This window comes from Schistocerca gregaria, chromosome 1, assembly GCF_023897955.1.
Source record: "Schistocerca gregaria isolate iqSchGreg1 chromosome 1, iqSchGreg1.2, whole genome shotgun sequence".
In the NCBI taxonomy this organism is placed as follows: Eukaryota; Metazoa; Arthropoda; class Insecta; order Orthoptera; family Acrididae; genus Schistocerca; species Schistocerca gregaria.
The window spans coordinates 526,386,195-526,406,024 of NC_064920.1; the positions used below are offsets into that span (position 1 = coordinate 526,386,195).

Here is a 19,830-nt window from a genome sequence, read left to right on the forward strand (position 1 = left end):
ATAGTTAAGGATAGCCGGCCATTGACCTTCTGCTTCTTTGCTGGATGCACACGCATTGCCAGAACTCTTACGAGACTCGTTAAGTTGGTCTGCCGCGAGTAATGAGTGTAATGGGCAGGGGCACTACCAATGTAGTGTGTGAACATTAGGTTGGGGAGGTGGGTCTCACGGGGAGCGTGCAAGGGATAAATCCCTGCAGTCGCACTATCCTCTGGGCCCTCGGTGGCTCAGATGGATAGAGCGTCTGCCATGTAAGCAGGAAATCCCGAGTTCGAGTCCCGGTCGGAGCACACATTTTCAACTGTCCCCGTTGATCTATATCAGCGACTGTCGACAGCTCAGGGTCTTTATTTAATTATCATTTCATTTGCCACATTTGGCTTTTATATACGGCTTGGCGGCTAGGGTGCTTAGTGGCTCCACGATTACCACAGCTATGTCCACAGTTGCCCCCAGGATTATTTCGATGTACTAAACCTCCTGGAAAAGAAAAAGAAAAAACAGCAACACAAGGAATATGAATTGCACCTTACTAACGAAATATTGCGTGAGGTCCTCGGTGCATGGGGGCACACCACATCGTACAAAGTTTACACAAACTATCACAGTGCACGCCTATAACGGAGAGCAGACCAAGACTTTCCTTCAAGTGGGTCAAGTATCATTATTATCAGGTCTAGATAAAATGGCAATTGTCAGGAGCCATTTCAGAAATAAGAAGAAGACGATGTTTGAAACTGCATTGGACGTTCGATTACTAGAGAGAACACGCGTCCGTGAGATCGTCTATCAAAATATAGTAAGTGGAGAAAGGAGGAGGAGAGACAACTGTGTGACTGCATACTTCTGTCTGTTATTCTTCTTTGTTCCATGACGTTTTGTAAGGTTCTGGACGTTCTGTGTCCGCGCAAGTCCTCTTTGTTCAATGACATGTTGCAAGGTTGTAGACATTCCGTGTCCAGTGGAGACGAGAGCACGACAACTACAATAAAAACAGGGCAGTTTGCAGCTCTAGTTGTTACTAGGCAACTTCTTTGTCTCCCTCGGGCCTTGAACTGCTGCAAAATATGGGCGGTCCTGTGATAAGATGAGAAACGCGTCGTTCTGTATCCAGCAGGAAAAACAATGGCGATAAGAAACAATGGAGAGCGTCACGTTCGTCAGTTGCGTTCGAGCAATGTAGTGCAGTGGCCCCCACCCCACCCCCACCCAGAACCATGGACCTTGCCGTTGGTGGGGAGGCTTGCGTGCCTCAGCGACACAGATAGCCGTACCGTAGGTGCAACCACAACGGAGGGGTATCTGTTGAGAGGCCAGACAAACATGTGATTCCTGAAGAGGGGCAGCAGCCTTTTCAGTAGTTGCAGGGGCAACAGTCTGGATGATTGACTGACCTGGCCTTGTAGCATTAACCAAAACGGCCTTGCTTTGCTGGCACTACGAACGGCTGAAAACAAGGGGAAACTACAGCCGTAATTTTCCCTGAGGTCATGCAGCTTTACTGTATGGTTAAATGATGATGGCGTCCTCTTGGGTAAAATATTCCGGAGGTAAAATAGTCCCGCATTCGGATTTCCAGGCGGGGACTACTCAGGAGGAGGTCGTTATCAGGAGAAAGAAAACTGGTGTTACACGTATCTGAGCGTGGGATGTCAGACCCCTTAATCTAGCAGGTAGGTCAGAAAATTTAAAAAGGGAAATGGATAGGTGAAATTTAGATACAGTGGGAATTAATGAAGTTCGTTGGCAGGAGGAATAAGACTTCTGGTCTGGTGAATACCAGGTTATAAATACAAAATGAAATAGGGGTAATGCAGGAGTAGGTTTAATAATGAATAAAAAAACGCGGAGTACGGGTAAGCCACTACAAACAGCATAGTGAACGCTTAGCATAGTATAGTTCTAAGCAAAGAAGGGAAAGCAGAAAGGTGTAAGGAGTATATAGAGGGTCTATACAAGGGCGATGTACTTGAGGTTAGTATTATGGGAATGGAAGAGGACGTAGAAGAAGATGAAATGGGAGATATGATACTGCGTGAAAAGTTTGACAGAGCACTGAAAGATCAAAGTCGAAAAAAGGCCCCGGGAATAGACAACATTCCATTAGAACTACTGATAGCCGTGGGAGTAGGATGTTTGAGACTGGCGAAATACCCTCAGACTTCAAGAAGAATATAATAATTCCAATCCAAAAGAAAGCATGTGGCAGAAGGTAAGTTAAGGAAAGGCAAACCTACGTTTCTAGCATTTGTTGACTTAGGGAAAGATTTTGACAATGGAGACTGGAATACTCTCTTTCAAATTCTGAAGGTGGCTGGGGTCAAATAAGGGAGCGAAAGGCTATTTACAATTTGTACAGAAACCAGATGGCAGTTATAAGAGTCGATGGGCATGAAAGGGAAGCAGTGGTTGGGTAGGGAGTGAGACAGGGTTGTAGCTGATCCCCGATGTTATTCAATCTGTATACTGAGCAAACAGTAAAGGAAACAAAAGAAAAATTCGGAGTAAGAATTAAAATCCATGGAGAAGAAATAAAAACTTTGAGGTTTGCGAAGACACTGTAATTCAATCAGAGACAGCAAAGGACCTGAAAGAGCAGTTGAACGGAATTGACAGTGTCTTGAAAGGAGGATATAAGACGGACATCAAAAAAAGTAAAACGAGAATAATGAAAAGTAGACGAATTAAATCGGGTGATGCTGAGGGAATTAGAATAAGAAATCAGACACTTAAAGTAGTAGATGAGTTTTACTATTTGGAGAGCAAAATAACTGATGATGGTTAAAGTAGAGAGGATATAAAATGTAGACTGGCAATGGCAAGGAAAGCGTTTCTGAAGAAAAGTTTGGTAACATCGAGTATAGATTTAAGTATCAGGAAGTCGTTTCTGAAAGTATTTATATGGAGTGTAGCCATGTATGGAAGTGAAACGTGGACGACAAATAGTTTGGACAAGTAGAGAATAGAAGCTTTCAGAATGTGGTGCTACAGAAGAATGCTGAAGAATAGATGGGTAGATCACATAACTAATGAGGAGGTACTGAATAAAATTGGGGAGAAGAGAAATTTGTGGCACACCTTGACTAGAAAACGGCTCTGAGCACTATAGGACTTAATATCTGAGGTCGTCTGTCCCGTAGAACTTAGAACTACTTAAACCTAACTAACGTAAGGACATCACACACATCCATGCCCGAAGCAGGATTCGAACCTGCGACCGTAGCGGTCGCGCGGTTCCAGACTGTAGCGCCTACAACCGCTCGGCCACTATGGCTGGCAACAGATGTTACACAGCTGTTGAAAGTGAGTTTGCATGTTATTTCACGACAGAAATGCATAGAGATACAAGGCGACCCATATTTGGGAGGGACAATGGTAGTCCAAAGCAGCCTCTAACCACGCAGATTTAGTTTTTCCATGATTTCCTTAAATCTCATAAACCTAACGCCAGGATGGTATCATAGAAAGGGCACGGCCGTCTTCCTTCTCCATACTTCCACAATCCGATCCTGTGCGCCGTCTCTAATGATCTCACGATATTGCAGTGCCTGTGATTTTCACATGTATGCATGCATGTTCGACGAAACAGGAACTGCGACAGTTACAGTCGTAATGAAATACATGAAATATAGTCGCAGTAGCGAAAACGAACAATCATCAGCTGTATAACAGAATGACGACAATGAAGCCGGATTTCCCGCTTATTGCGAGCAGTCGCCTTACCATTAGGCTATCCGAAAACTACTTACGGCCAGACCCAAACTTCGATAATTCGTCAGTCATTTGTATACAACCTGCACTCATAGATTCATTATACATATCCCGTTACAGGAGAGACATTTTAATTGAAACTCGGTTGAATGCTAGCATGTTGGAAGGAACATTGCCTCGTACTACTCACCAAAACAGGCACCGCCGACACCGGGCAAGCGACTTTCAATCAAAATGGCTCCCCTGTACGGAAATGTACTTAATGGATGTACGAGACCACGTTGTAGACACATGGTTTACCAAGTATGGAATTTTGGGTATGATACGAAGCGTGCTCGGATAGCCTAGTGGTAAGGCGAGCGCTCGCAATAATCGGGAAATCCGGGTTCGAGTCCCCGTCCGCACAAATTCTCGTTCTCATAATTCCTGTGGACAATTCATGGTTGTCCGTATTCGCAACTGCGAATCCATTTCGTGTATCCAACGAGTCTGTGGTCGAATGGACGTCAGATCCTAATCTTCCTTTACTCTTACCACCAGACCGACAGTCGTAACAAAATCGCCGCAGAATAATAGTGAAACTGTGGCAAAATATCGACAACAGCACTGTGACTTAGGAGAAAGATTGCAAGTTAACACTTCACGAAACAGAAATTGAAACTGTGATACGGTGTACATAAGCCCGCAGATCGCCGTAAAGGCCGCAACAGCGAGTAGGTTCACAGTGAATGTTCAACACAAGTGTTTGGCAAGCAGTGCCTTTCCACTGGTCGGAAACTCACCAGCGCCAGCGACGATCGCGGATCCGTGGAAACGACAGCTGCAGCCAAGGCGAGCAGCCACCGCTCACTGGCCGTCTGACTCTGGAGGCGCGCCGCGCCGGTCCCAGCCGCAACCTTCACCGTAAACCGTATTTCCCGAGAGGGTCGGGCATCTGATTTACTTCTGAGTCACTTTCCTGTTCGGCTGCACTGAAAGGTAGAACTGCACTAGCGGGTAAGAATTTCCCGACACGCACGGAGATTCGTACCAACGACGCTAGTCATATAATTAGTGGTGGGTAAGATCTCTCCTGATAATAAGAGAACAATGAGAATGAGTGACAGCGTTTTCAGCAAAGTCAGCTTCCATGCAACCGACCTTCTGGTTCATTCCATAGGTGCTCGATAGGACTGAGGTCGGTGTTTTGGACACACCAACTCATCAAATGTTTTTTATTTATTTCGAAGTACGTTGCAAATTAATCTCTCTTCACTGACAAGAATACTTCAAGATGTTCAGTTGCTACAATATTGCAATTAGGTAATTTATTAGTTTTCAGCACGCTGTAACAACTGCAGGACAGCGCCTGGTGTTAATCAACAAAACGGAAAAACAGCCAAAGTTGCAAATTTCACTTATTTCACTTTTATATTCATGATGACTATTTTCGGAGCAGTCCCTATTTTCAACTCATCCAGATAGTCAAAATGGTATTTCCCAAAACATATTTGTCGCACGTTCGAATCCTGTCTCAGGCATGGATGTGTGTGATGTCCTTACGTTAGTTAGGTTTAAGTAGTTCTAAGTTCTAGGGGGCTGATGACCTAAGATGTTAAGTCCCATAGTGCTCAGAGCCAAAACATATTTTCAAATCATCCAAATACTCAAAATGGTTCTCATAATATATGGTTCTTATATTTTGGCAAATACCATTTTGACTATCTCAATGATTTGAAAATGGGCCCCCACCCAAAACTAGTCATCAAATAAAAAAAAGTGAAATTTGCAACTTTCGCTGATTTTTCGTTGTATTAATTAGATTATTGCCTAAATTCACTTACAAAACTTCGTTCTTTTATTTCATCATCGAGGAGAGCAACAGCCTGAGACCGAACCAGGAAGAACAGCCCCAGATCTTCATACTATCTCCGCTGAACTTCAATGTGGCCATTACTCATTTTGGTAAATATCGTTTAGCAGGCATCTGCCACACGCTAAGCGTCGCATAATTCATTGTGACTCAGAACTCAATACAAATTCTTCCACTGTCTTCAAATGGTTCAAATGGCTCTGAGCACTATGGGACTTAATATCTGAGGTCATCAGTCCCCTAGAACTTAGAACTACTTAAACCTGACTAACTTAAGGACATCACACACATCCATGCCCAAGGAAGGATTCGAACCTGCGACCGTAGCAGCAGCGCGGTTCCGGACTGAAGCTCCTAGAACCGCTCGGCCACTCCGGCCGGCCTCCACTGTGTTGTTCTTAGCATAAGTTAGTTTAAATAGTGTGTAAGTCTTGGAACCGATGACCTCAGCAGTTTGGTCCCTTGGGAATTCACACAGATTTGAACATTTTGTACAGCCGCCACCACGAACGATTATGCCGCGCCAAGTATCCCCGGAGCTCCAGCGGCGGATGTACAAGTTCGAACATTTGTGCACTGTGCCCATTTTGAGTGTTTGCCGCTGGCTGCTGTGGCCGAGTAGTTCTAGGCGCTTCAGTTAGTTAGGTTTAAGTAGTTCTAAGTCTAGGGGACTGGCCTCAGATGTTACGTCCCAAAGTGCTTAGAGCCATTTCAGCCATTTTTGAGTGTTTGCCAGGTGAATAGCATTTAGAGACTTTCATAACAACCAGGGCACGACATCTCAATAGATATTGTGTTGAAGAGTGGCAGATCTATAAATCTTTCGTATCTGTATCTGTTTCTACATTCAGATCTACTGCTAGCAACTGAAAGGCAAATACATCAACAACGTTATGTACATTTTTTACTAATTAAAATTAGATGTAGAATATATTAGTATCTAAATTCTCTGTTCAAGAACAGCATCTGTTCATCGCTCCTGTATTCACTTAAGAACCACACGGCGTGCAAAGGAAGTCACAACAGTACTGTATCTATATTTCCCCCACCATACTATGTGCTGTGGGTCTCATACTGAGCAATACCAAAAAAACAGCATAACGAGGTTACTTGTAAGTTACTTTTTCGTGGATGAATCGCACGTCTTTAGGACTCTTCCAATGAATCATGATCTGACATGCCCTTTCCCTTCACTGCAGATCGCTCCGGACTCATACGCCGACACATTTTGCAGTTGTTACTGTTTCCGGTGACTGGTTGACAGTCGCGTCGTCGAACGATAACGGGTCTTTCCGCCTATTAATGTAATGTTACATCTGTTTGTGTTGAGGGCCAGTAGCCAATTCCTAAACAAAAGTCGATGCTCTGCAGGTCGTAGCTACTTTCTTATACAAGGTGGTCAGGAACAGTCCGAAAAGCTTGTAAGGGTGTTGCAGGGTGCCTTGTGCTAAGAAAAAACTGTAAAGAAAAAATTCGGCTCACTGCGCCATTTGCGAGTTATTTAGTTTTGAAGAAACCAATCGAATCGCCGCGCGCGCAAAGTCAAGCACCGTGTCGTCAAACGTGTTCTTCGTTTAATTCCTTCAAACCGGACAAACGTAGCTTTTGCTCACCTAACTTAAATTTATCACTTCTGAGAAAGGAACATTTTAACTGATAATTAGCATTTCAACAACACGCGGTAACTCTTGGACCCAAAGATGTCTGTGCATTACCGCATTTTAGCGCGTGCAGGTGTCAGAACTTGCACGCCCGACGTCCTGATCCGCTAACTTCAGTGGTAAACAACGTGGAAACGGCGCAACGTATCAATTTTTTTTCTTAACACTTATTTCTCAGAACAACGTTCCCTGCAACACCCTTACAAGCGTCTCAGAATGTTTCTGACCACTCTGTTAAAACATCTCCATTGACGATTAGCATAACGGAGTTTCCGACGAAATCCACCAGGAAATGAGCGGTAACGACTCTGTTGCACTCCCCGCTGGTACTCTAAAACTTATTTACATCTGACGATTTCAACCAGTTTAGAAAGATGTGATTCTTTCCACAAGTAAGTGGTGCGTCCAATCAAAAGACTAGTTCGGTATACTGTAAGTTCGGATTTCGTTCACTAGGTGACAATGCGGAAACGTATCGAATGCCGTCGCGATGCAAGGCACAAAGTTCAACCTCGACGTCGTTATATTCTGCTTTCTGTATCTCATGACAGAACGCAGAGTTGTATGTCGCCATATCGCTGTTACGTTCCCCTGCCTAATTCTGGGTGTTCGTTTACTCCTGCACACTTGGGTGTTATTTTGCTAGCAATACAGAGTATTTTGCTAAATGGGGACAAAATGCAGGAAGCCATCCGTGAGAGGAGAGGCAACAAAGAAGGTCATACGGCCGAAAATGCGTTCCAAGCGAGGTACACCCTTGTTGAATGTGAAGAGGGAGGACTCGAACCACCGACGGGAGGGGCCGCGCAATCCGTGACATGGCGCCTCTAACCACGCGGCCAGTCCGCGCGGCGGCGGCTGTAGGAAACGTGGCGGTGTAAATGGTGACGTTCGTATTTGGAAGTGCGGCCCGGATCGCGGACAGTACTGCAGATACAAAGAACAGTGGCTGGTTTCGTGAAGGATTCCGCTCATCGAACTCCAGTGAAGGAGATCTTATGTTGCAAGATGAGTCAGACAAGTTATTACGTCCTTCTCCATACCTCTCATAAAATGTCCACTACGGCCAGTCAGAGAAATGCAACTTGTCCGAGGTCCGACTGCCAATCATTGGCTCATGAAACAGGAAAGGTAGGAAATGACTGTGGCACCTGAAACACGCTTTGCCGCACAAGGTAGCTTGCAGGTCGTGGATGTAGACCTCGAAGCCACGTTACAGTAGCCTTTCCCATTACCAATAGCGACAGCGTGTGAACTGCTGCGGCTTAATTAAGCGGTCAGCTGCCAGCGAAGTCCGCGAGAGTGAAACGCGGCGCGCGGCACCCCGCCGCCACTCGCGTCACGCGACCGTTTGCTGAGGTCCGGGAGAGAGGCGGTTGCCGCCCTCCATCAGCTGACGTCATCAAGGCCGCGCCGCCGCCCACGGGTCGGCGAGGGGCGGCAGCGAACTGCGACCCTGCGCCGCGCCGTGCCGGACCCCGTCACCGTGTCTGCTGGCTGTCGCCTGCAGCAGCTCAACTTTCGTAAGACGAGAAATAATGAAAGCTCATCCTCTGTTTGTCGAGAGGACTCCCATTAACGACAGATTGGTATCTAAGTTTGAGACGGACAGAAATGACCAGCCATTTCATCAAGCGTGGAACCCACGTGTAGGAGATCTGACTTGTTTGTAAAAGCGTTTAGCTTTTTACATACATAAATTTTCAAATTTCGCGGATAACTTGGGAGTATAAAGTAGTAAGAATAATGCGAGTCTTGTCTGCGACACGGCTTGCCCTTGAGAAAGTCCCTGCGGCCAGGCTGGTTGCAGAGACCGTTCCAGCTAGGTAATGCTGACCGTTCACTGGCTGTCAACAACAAATCCGTCATGATTCCTGAGTCTACAGGCAGAGCTGGCAAACCGCAGGCAGGTGAGTAAGGCGATTCAGAAAGTGAAAGACATTCCACTAGCAAAAAACATAAGAAAGAATGACTTCCCGATTGTAGGCGGAAACTACTCAAAGAAACGGCATTCGCGCAGCCATAGTTTCCAGGACTTTGTTCACCTTCGCAGTGCTACGTGAAATACAACTAGTGCTGAGTGCACTCTTAGCTTTTATACTGTGTAAATTACGACGTTGCCAAAGTTGTGAGCGTTAGTAGCATTATAATTCTTAAATCAAATACATGACTCATCTATTTTTCAAATTCTTCGAAATTCTGTACATCTCTGAACTGCATTTTCTTGGACTTTAAAACTAAAGCTATGTATTAAGCGTTAGTGTAAACAAAATGTTATTGTAATATTGAAACACTATTTTTATAGTGATTAAAATTCTTCTGGGTATAATGCCGCGTCATTTCTGAAAACTAACAACAATAATAAACTAAAACCGACGCTTCGGCCGAATTGCAACGGCCTTCCTCAGGCCCGACTGGTTTTGCATGGGGATAGGTGCTTCTATTTGTTACAGACTATCGAGGTCTGACATCACTGTTGTAAAACTTTTTAATTGGCCCTCTAATATGATTGGCTAGTCATGACGTAATGGAACATGGAAGGAAGGAGGCTATTCGTGAATGTCCATGTCGTCAACGATTGGTAGCTTTCCGCAAATCAGCGTTCGTCTTCTGGTCGGCAAGTTTTCCTCCTGGTCTGCGCAGAAGTGGACTGACAGTTCCTCTACAGCTGTTTGTGCAGATACGTCCGTGTCCCGTGTAGCTTCTGCCCCGCGACCGCTCGCGGCCCGTTGGACTGGGATGGCCGGCAGCCAGGACGCCGGGAGTTTTTAGCCATCTTCTCTGCTGATGTTGTCAGGCTGCTTAATAATTTTGATCGCCTCTCGTATTTTGCGTTCTCGCATCCACGATACTTTCGCCAATACTCGGGCTTCCCGGAACCTGATAGGTTGACCACAGTCACGGTGGTGTTCCGCTATCGCCGATTTATTATGTTGTTGCAATCGTACATAGCGTTCGTGTTCTGCTACTCGTAAGCTGACAGGTCTCCCTGTTTTTCCTATGTAGGCAGCTCCGCACTCACACCGTAGTTCGTAAACATCTGCAATGTGAAGATTGTTGACTACATCCCGACATCGATAGTCTGTAATAAATAGAAGCACCTATCCCCATGCAAAACAAGTCGTGCCCTGAGGAAGGCCATTGCAGTTCGACCGAATCGTCGATTTTAGTTTATTCTTGTTGTTAGTTTTTAGTAATGACGCGGCATAATACCCAGAAGAATTTTAGTCACTATGACACCGGCCGCGGAAGCCTACGTTCTTATACTCTTTTTATAGAATTAAGAATTGTATGAACCTATGAAACATTACAATTTAGGCGTGTGTGGGAGGGGGGAGGGGAATGGCAAGTTATATTCAAGGGAGGGGGCGGAAGAGGACAGAGAGCAATGGACTCAGACCCGCTCTCCGTCAAAATAAATAAATAAGAAAAAAATAAGCGGATGTCAATGTTACTTCAAAAAAGTACATTCATCTGCGGTTATGGAAGTTATCAGAACTGCAGTTCTTTGTAATAGGTAGAACGGCTGCCAGAATTTGTTAGTGTTGTTCGTGATTAGTGTTGTTACTAAACTTCGTAGTGTGTAAAAGTGGCGTGAGTAGCGTCTGATATTAGGTGATCACTGTGAACGACACGGAGATGCTGCGTACACTTGCGAGCCAGCGTTATCAGCACATTAGCGAGTTGGAAAGTGGGTCTCAATTTCGCCGGCTGATCGTACGTGCTATCTCCAGATTTGTGCGGCATTCGGGTGTGATAGCGGCCCGATGTTAGGCTCCATGCGAATGTCCGGCAGGCATACCCGTCGTCAAGATACCGGGTCCGACCACCACCAGAGGATCGTAGTACTGTGCACCAAGCACATCGATGCCTCTTCACATCTGCTCTGGCCATCCGAGAACAAATAACGGACTCACTGCAAAATTCTGTGTCGACCCGTACCACTGGCTGGAGACTATCAGCTGCCGGACTAGGGCAAATGGCTGCCGGACTAGGGCAAATGGCTGCGTCTGGAGTTGTGCCTTGATCTGGCAGCCTGCATCGCTGATGACTGGCATCGCACTGTGTTCAATGATGAATCACGGTCCTGCGCTACTTCGGATAACTATCGTGGCAAGTACGGTGGTGAGTTGGGGAGAAGTGTTACTCATCAAGTCATAGTGTGGGGAGTTACTGACTACGGATCAGAGCTGGTAGTGTGAGGGACCTCTGGCGGCAAAATGCCACGTCGCGGACATCCTGCGTCCTAGTGTGTTATTTCACAAGCGACAGTATCGTGGTGTCGTTTCCCCACAGGACAACACTTCTCCGCACATTGTACATTTCTCTATGAACTGTTTGCGTGATGCTGAGGTGATTATGCGGTCAGCAAGATGCCCTGATCTGTGCCGAACGAGCAAGTGTGAGACCAGTTTGGACGTCAAAATCTTCTTGGTTGCAAGATTCAGCAGGTCAAGGAACAGTTACAACTGCGGGCCATCTTGCCTCAGGAGATGATGTTGTTGTTGTTGTGGTCTTCAGTCCAGAGACTGGTTTGATGCAGCTCTCCTTGCTACTCTATAATGTGCAAGTTTCATCTCCCAGTACCTACTCCAACCTACATCCTTCCCGATCTGCTTTTTGTATTCATCTCTTGGTCTCCCTCTATGATTTTCACCCTTCCTCGCTGCCCTCCAATACTAAACTGGCGACTCCTTGATGCCTCAAAACACGTCCTTCCAACCGATCCCTTCTTCTAGTCAAGATGTGCCACAAATTTCTCTTCTCCCCAATTCTATTTAATACCTCTTCAGTAGTTACTTGATCTATCCATCTAATCTTCAGCATTCTTCTGTAGGGCCACATTTCGAAAGCTTCTATTCTCTTCTTGTTTAAACTATTTATCTTCCATGTTTCACTTCCATACATGGCTACACTCCACACTAATACTTTCAGAAACGACTTCTTGACACTTAAATCTAGACTCGATGTTAACAAATTTCTCTTCTTCAGAAACGCTTTCCTTGCCATTGCCAGTCTACGTTTTATATCCTCCCTATTTCGCCCATCATCAGTTGTTTTGCACCCCAAATATCAAAACTCCTTCACTACTTTAAGTGTCTCATTTCTTAATGTAATTTCCTCACCACCACCCGATATAATTCGACTACATTCCATTATCTTAGTTTTACTTTTGTTGATGTTCATCTTATATCCTACTTTCAAGGCACTGTCAATTCCGTTTAACTGCTCTTCCAGGTCCTTTGCTGTCTCTGACAGAATTACAATGTCATCGGCGAACCTCAAAGTTTTTATTTCTCCTCCATGGATTTTAATTCTTACTCCGAATTTTTCTTTTGTTTCCTTTACTGCATGCTCAATATACAGATTGAATAACATCAGGGATAGGCTACAACCCTGTCTCACTCCCTTCCCAACCACTGCTTCCCTTTCATACCCTTCGACTCTTGTAACTGTCATCTGGTTTCTGTACAAACTGTAAATAGCCTTTCGCTCCTGTATTTGACCCCTGCCACCTTCAGAATTTGAAAGAGAGTATTCCAGTCAACACTGTCAGAAGCTTTTTCTAAGTCTACAAATTCTAGAAACGTAGGTATGCCTATCCTTTATCTATCTTCTAAGATAAGTCGTGGGGTGAGTATTGCGTCACGTGTTCCAACATTTCTACGGAATCCAAACTGATATTTCCAGAGGTCGGCTTCTACCAGTTTTTTTTTCATCCGTCTGTAAAGAATACTCGTCAGTATTTTGCAGCAGTGACTTATTAATCTGGTAATTCGGTGATTTTCACATCTGTCAACACCTGTTTCTTTTGGGACTGGAATTATTACATCCTTCCTGAAGTCTGAGGGTATTTCGCCTGTCTCATACATCTTGCTCACCAGATGGTAGAGTTTAGTCAGGGCTGGATCTCCCAATGCTGTCAGTAGTTCTAATGGAATGTTATCTACTCCCGGGGCCTCGTTTCGACTTAGGTCTATCATTGCTCTGTCGAACTCTTCACGCAGTATGATATCTCCCATTTCATCTTCATCTACATCCTCTTCCATTTCCATAATATTGTCCTCAAGTACGTTGCCCTTGTATATACCCCCTATATACTCCTTCCACCTTTCTACTTTCCCTTCTTTGCTTAGAACTGGGTTTCCATCTGAGCTCTTGATATCCAGGTAAGTGGTTCTCTTTTCTCCAAAGGCAAATTTTCCTGTAGGCAGTATCATCTTACCCCTAGTGAGATATGTCTTGTGAGATGATAAACGGCTTTATTATTCCTTCCATCCTAATAATTTCTTGTATCTAGGACAGAGGCGTTGCAGCCTCATACTGATAAGGGAACTGCCAAATTCTTTGGAAATAAAACTCTATTTTGTAATCAGTCGCCGGCCAGGGTGGCCGAGCGGTTCTAGGCGCTACAGTCTGGAGCCGTGCGACCGCTACGGTCGCAGGTTCGGGTCCTGCCTCGGGCATGGATGTATGTGATGTCCTTAGTTTAATTAGGTTTAAGTAGTTCTAAGTTCTACGGGACTGATGACCTCAGAAGTTAAGTCCGATAGTGCTTAGAGCCATTTGAACCATTTTGTATTCAGTCAAATAACACCGCATACCCTCTCAACCCATTTCATTTCATTTCCTCCTCTGCTTCTGGCTGCTTCACTTTTTGTTTCAGCAATATATATGCCGGCAACATAAAGGAGCTTTCACTGTTTTCTAGATACAGCCGACATTGCTTTAGTTTTCACTGAACACTCGCCGCCGGGTAAAACGTATTACATTCTGAGAATCAAAAATGTCTCCTGTTCCTTCCAAATATGAATGCAGTTTCTTTGTCGTGCACGACTTGATTTTCCAAAAACTGCGATGATGGCTGCCGATGTACAATGCAAGATTCGGGACCACACAAATCTAGATTTCGGTACGCAGGTAAGAATGTAACTCACCTACGGAGAACGCTGTTTCCAGAATAATCCGATCCCTTTTTGGATCCAGTTCCGTCTGTTTGGTGTTCTTACCAAACATGTTTAAAAGAAGACATGCACGTAAGTGATACAAGATCAGTGTCATTTGTCACAGCTATGTTTGGTCAAAGTATCAGAGATATTTTCAGAAAATGGCAAGAGACATGGTAGAAAGAAATGCGTCGAATTTTTTTCATTAGCCATGAGAGTAATTTTAATGTAACTGCCGTTCCTCTTTCCATCCACCTCTTGGAAATGTTTACTAGTGAAGCTTATACGTTACGTACAATTTATTCCAAATGCAGTTTGGTGGTATGCGGCGTACATGTATATATGACCCTGTACAATGTCCCAGAATGCACAGAGGCCAATCGTTTTCGTCGCCCACTATAAAAATTTCCAACAGGTTACCTCCTGTTTAATGAAAGTAAAGTGAAAATCATATGAAAGGTCTAGAATTAAGCAAAATGCGAGGGCTATCCAGAAAGTAGTAGATATTTTAGTCTACCGCAGTGACGGGCAGGGCTAGTCTCCACCTTAGTGCCACAACTTTCCTACTCGCAAGTATGCATCCAGCGGTGGTAGTGAGTATCTCTGCTACTTTGCTTTCTGTGATGTGTTAAAATGTGCGCTGTGGTAGAAAATCACGCCCTTGTGAGATGCGTTCTGCGATTACGTTTTTCTTGGCAAAAAAATGCCAACCAATTGAAATTCATCGTGACCTTTGTGATGCGTACGGGAAAGGAACAGTGAACGAAAACCGAGTGAGGGAATGGTGCATTCATTTTAAAAACGGCCATAGCAATGTTCACGATGAGAACTGCAAGTGTAGGCTCAGCCTTGCAATTGGCGGACCGATGATGAAAAACAACGGCAAAAGTCCTGAAAACCGTCGATTCACCATTACGGAACGTTCCTCAAATTTCATGTAGTTTGGTGCTTCATACCGTGGCAGAAGAGCTTGGTTACCACAAATTTTGTGCTACGTGGGTTCCCAAAATCCTCTACGGATAACAACAAAAAATAGAATCTGGCTGCAGCACTGAGCTTCCTCGATGATTATGAGAAAAGTGGTAACAAAGTTATCCATCGTATCGTAACTGGGTACGAGACTGTGAAAAAAAGGCAGTTGATGGAATGGGAACACACAAATTCTTCGAAGAAAACAGGGAAGTGTCTGCAGACCTTGTCAGCAAGAAAGACCACGGCTACTGTGTTTCGGGAGTGAGTCTATTTGATTTCCTTGAACGTAGCATATTAATGAACTCAGAGCGGTACTGTCAAACACTGACAAAGCTAAGGCGAGCGATACAAAACAAGCTTCGGGGAAAACTCAGCTCAAAAGTTTTTTTTTTCGACAACGCACGCCCACACACGGACAATCGTAACTGAGAGCTCCTACAGGGTTTTCGATGGGAGATGTTTTATCACCCGCCTCACAGTCGAACGATTACACCTCTTACCAGCAATGAAGACAATACTCGTTACACAACGCTTTGATACTAAGGTCGAACTGCATATTAGTGTACACCAGCAGTTGCAGTCGCAGACGGCAGATTTCTAGACAGACAATATTGAAAAACTTGTAGTATGTTATGATAAGTGCCAAATATGAATGGAGAATATGCAGAAAAACAGTCTAAGAGTGTACCTTCAAATTTACGTTTGAAATTTGGTTCTCCCATTTTGTTAACTTCTTGTTTCAAAAGTCCAGATAGCCCTCGTAATATCTAATGCGGTTTCACCATTAGTTAACAAATATAATACGCGAACATAAATATCCAGTGTCCTGCGGCCTCGCAGCAGCGACCACCCTTAACACGAGAACATATTTTCGTTTAGCAGGGGATACCTTAAGCAGAACAGTCGTCCCAGACCGGTGAAACTGTGGATATGTCAAGCGATGATGCAATGAATGAGGACATTAGTACAAAAACGACCGCTCGACCTGCTATTCCTCATAGATCACTGAGTCAGCAGTGAGTAAGCCAATACAAGCAAAAACATGGTGGTTTTTGATACAACTGCTCTGCACCGTTAATGGTCGTTTGGTAATTTGAGATGCAGAAGGCTAGACAGCTGCAAACATCGTGCGCTGTCACACAGTCGTATGCACATGTGCGTGATATGACTCACAGCTCTCGGCGCGTAGTGAGGTCGTAGTACGGGACTGGAATGCAGTCGATCCTGTCAGACGGGGTGAAAAGGTCGTGTCAGGGTGACAAGAACCCAGGAGAAGAAGACACTCCGTGTCTTCCTAATATGCGTGGTATGTTTCGTCTCTGTCGCAGTTTAGTCGCTAACTAGAGAAGACTTCTTTCTTTTGTGATTCTCCTTGGTGGTTACAATTACGAACGACCATGAATTTTTTATTGGCTGTAGATATCAGTAGGGGCGTTAGACAGGGAACTTGTATAGACACGGACCTTTCATAATGAGGGGCAGTCAAATGAAAACGGAACACCCGCTTCAACGGGACCATGAGAGGGCTCCATTCGAAAGTAATTACCACACGCGTTAAAACATTTATCGCATCGGTAACGAGACAATCAATTCCTGTTTCGTAGAACACGGTCGCGACTGAAACCGACGTCAACGCATATCTTTCTTCATCTCACCAAAGATGTGAACGCCACACGGTAAAACTTGCAGGCTGTACGGAGGATGTTGCAGTGTTTCCCAATGAAATCGCTAAAGCTTAGCCTTCGTCCGATTAGCAATGTGAGGGCGACCGTTATCGTGCAACAGGATGATTTCCTGCGACGCCATTCCGACAGCAAACGGCAAAGCCAACTGTGGAAACACCCAACATCTACCACCCCCCCCTCCCCACAGAAATCCAAGGCTGTTCGGAAAAGTTCCGGTGAGATCATGATAATCTTCTTCTTGGACTCCAGGGGCCCTCTGCTCGTCGAGTTCCTCGAGCACGGGGCCACAATCAATGCGCAGCGCTGTGATGTGACACTTGGCACAAACTGCCACGCCTCATAAAGTCAAAACTCCCTGCAGTGCTGTCAGACGGAGTCATTCTGTAGCACAACAACGCCTGCTCCCCACACCGTCAATTGGAGGTAGTCTACTCTTCCGCTATTTGGCTGGGAAACACTGTACGTCTTCCGTGCAGCCCAGATCTCATACCTTGTGATTTTCACATCTTTGAGAACCTGAAGAAAGATATGCGTGGACGTCGGTTTCAGTCGCTTGAGGAGGTGCAAGAGTCGGTGCTACTGTGGGTCCAACAGCGGCCGACCACGTTCTACGAAAGAGGAATTGATCGTCTCAGTTCCTAGTGCGATAAATGTCTAAACGCACATTGTGATTACTTTTGACTGTAGCCTTTCCAGGGTGCTATTGTGGATCCTTCAACGGCCGACCACTTCCTATCAAAGACGAACCGATCGTCTCGCCTCCCAGTGGAATAAATGTCTTAACGCGTGTGATGATTACTTTTAACTGTAGCCATTCCGTGGACCCCCTGTGGCGGGTGTCTGTTTTCATTTCACTGCTCCTTAAAAATGAACTAGGGATACTACAAGAACAATATCAGGTATCATAGTGGGGAATTCACATTGTACCAGTGATCAGTGCTTCTTACACTGAAAAGCCAAAGAAATTGTTACACCTGCCTAATATCGTGTAGGGCCCCCGCAAGCATGCAGAAGTGCCACAACAAGACATGGCTTGGACTCGTAAATGGCTGAAGTAGTGCTGGAGTGAACTGGTACCATGAGTCCTGGACGGCTGTCCATTAATTCGTAAGAGTACGAAGAAGTGGAGATCTCTTCTGGACAGCATCTTGCAGGGCATTCCAGATATGCCCAATAATGTTCATGTCTGGGGAGTTTGGTGGTAACTATATAGCAATGCTGGACGTGGGGAGTGTCGCATTGTCCTGCTGGAATTGTCCAAGATTCGGAATGTACAATGGAAATGAATGGATGCAGGTGAAGTTTCAAATGGTTCAAATGGCTCTAAGCACTACGGGACTTAACATTTGAGGTTATCGCCGGCCGCGGTGGTCTAGCGGTTCTAGGCGCTCAGTCCGGAACCGCGCGACTGCTACGGTCGCAGGTTCGAATCCGGACTCGGGCATGGATGTGTGTGATGTCCTTAGGTTAGTTAGGTTTAAGTAGTTCTAAGTTCTAGGGGACTGATGACCACAGATGTTAAGTACCATAGTGCTCAGAGCCATTTGAACCTTTTTTTTGTTGTTGATATTATCGTTCCCCTAGACTACCTAAACCTAACTAATCTAAGGACATAACATGCTCGAGGCAGGATTCGAATCTGCGACCGTAGCAGCAGCGCGGTTCCGGACTGATGCGCCTAGAACCGCCCGGCCACAGCGGCCGGCGATGCAGGTAATCATACAGGATGCTTATGTGCGTGTCAACTGTCAGAGTCGTATCTAGACGTATCTGGAGTCCCATATCACTCCAATTGCACACGCCACACCATTACATAGCCTCCACCAGTTTGAACAGTCCCCTGCTGACATGCAGGGTCCATGGATTCATAAGGTTGTCTCCACTCGCTCTATACAATTTGAAACGAAACTCGTTCGACCAGGGAACATGTTTCCAATCATCAACAGTCCCAGGCCCAGCCGAAGTGTAAAGCTTGGTGTCGTGCAGTCATCAAGGGTACACGAGTGGGCTTTCGGCTCCAAAACCCATATCAATGATGTTTCGTTGAATGGTTCGCACTCTGGCTCTTGTTGATGACCGAGCACTGAAATCTGCAACAATTTGCGGAAGAGGTGAACTTCTGTCACGCTGAATGATTCTCTTCAGTCGATGTTGGTCCCTTTCTTGCAGGATCTTTTTCCAGCCGCAGCGAGGTCGGAGGTTTGATGTTTTGAGGGAGTACAAGTTACTCTCTCACCTATTTTTCGTAAACGGAAAATTATTTAAGATTTTATTACAACCTGACGTACCTTGAGCGAAACTCTAGATAGTTACTGGCCTGAGCAAAGGTTGATGGAACCTGGTAGGACGCTAAAAGCATGAGGTATTTTTATAGTACTAGCTCTTAGAGACGGAGTTAGAAGCAGTTGGCGACGTGCCCACTCCTCAGTAAATCTTGCCGGACAGGCCCACAGCCGTACGGAGCAGACAGGACAGCCCCTCTTCAAGACAGGTCTCCAGCAGAACAATGGCGCGATGCCTGCACTGGCGCCAGCCGAAGTATGGGCCGGGGGTGATGGACTGAATGAACGCGTCTACACAGTGGAGTCGTAAACCGGGCATTGTGTGTAGAGCCACGCAGGATAAAAACTCACAAGTTTTTGTGTTCGCCGATACTGCAAATAGGCCTGTGAACCACTTCCATTGACCGCCTCGGTTATATAAGAAACTACAGCGTCTGAGAAACGTTTAGAGATAGATAATACACCTCGTAGCTAGGACTAAAAGCTCCAAGGCACAGGCGATTTAGATAAACATATTTAAGACTGTATCTGTTCGCTTCTTGGCGTGGGAAGCAACACGTCTTCAGAGAAAATCATCTTCTCCCTTCGGAAAACTTAAAAACGCCAGTAATTGTCGATTTCTTTTTTTTTTTTTTCAGAAAAAGCGTGAAAAATTACATCAAATAGAGAAGATTAGAGTCATTGTGAAATTCATGTAACGTTCACTACACAACAGTAATC

The 19,830-nt window shown here is 45.2% G+C and overlaps 1 protein-coding gene across 7 annotated transcripts in view; it reads right to left on the bottom strand.

Annotated features, from left to right (window-relative positions):
- LOC126354975 (sphingomyelin phosphodiesterase) overlaps window positions 1–19,830 on the bottom strand; it is a 387,938-nt gene that overhangs the window by 214,778 nt on the left and 153,330 nt on the right. The window contains exon 1 of one of the 7 annotated variants that reach the window (XM_050005101.1): window positions 4,494–4,560. The exons of the other annotated variants lie outside the window; for them this stretch is intronic. The gene's annotated coding sequence lies outside the window, so the exon portion shown is untranslated. Of the gene's footprint in view, window positions 1–4,493; window positions 4,561–19,830 lie in introns of those variants that run through there. 7 annotated transcript variants of the gene reach the window in all.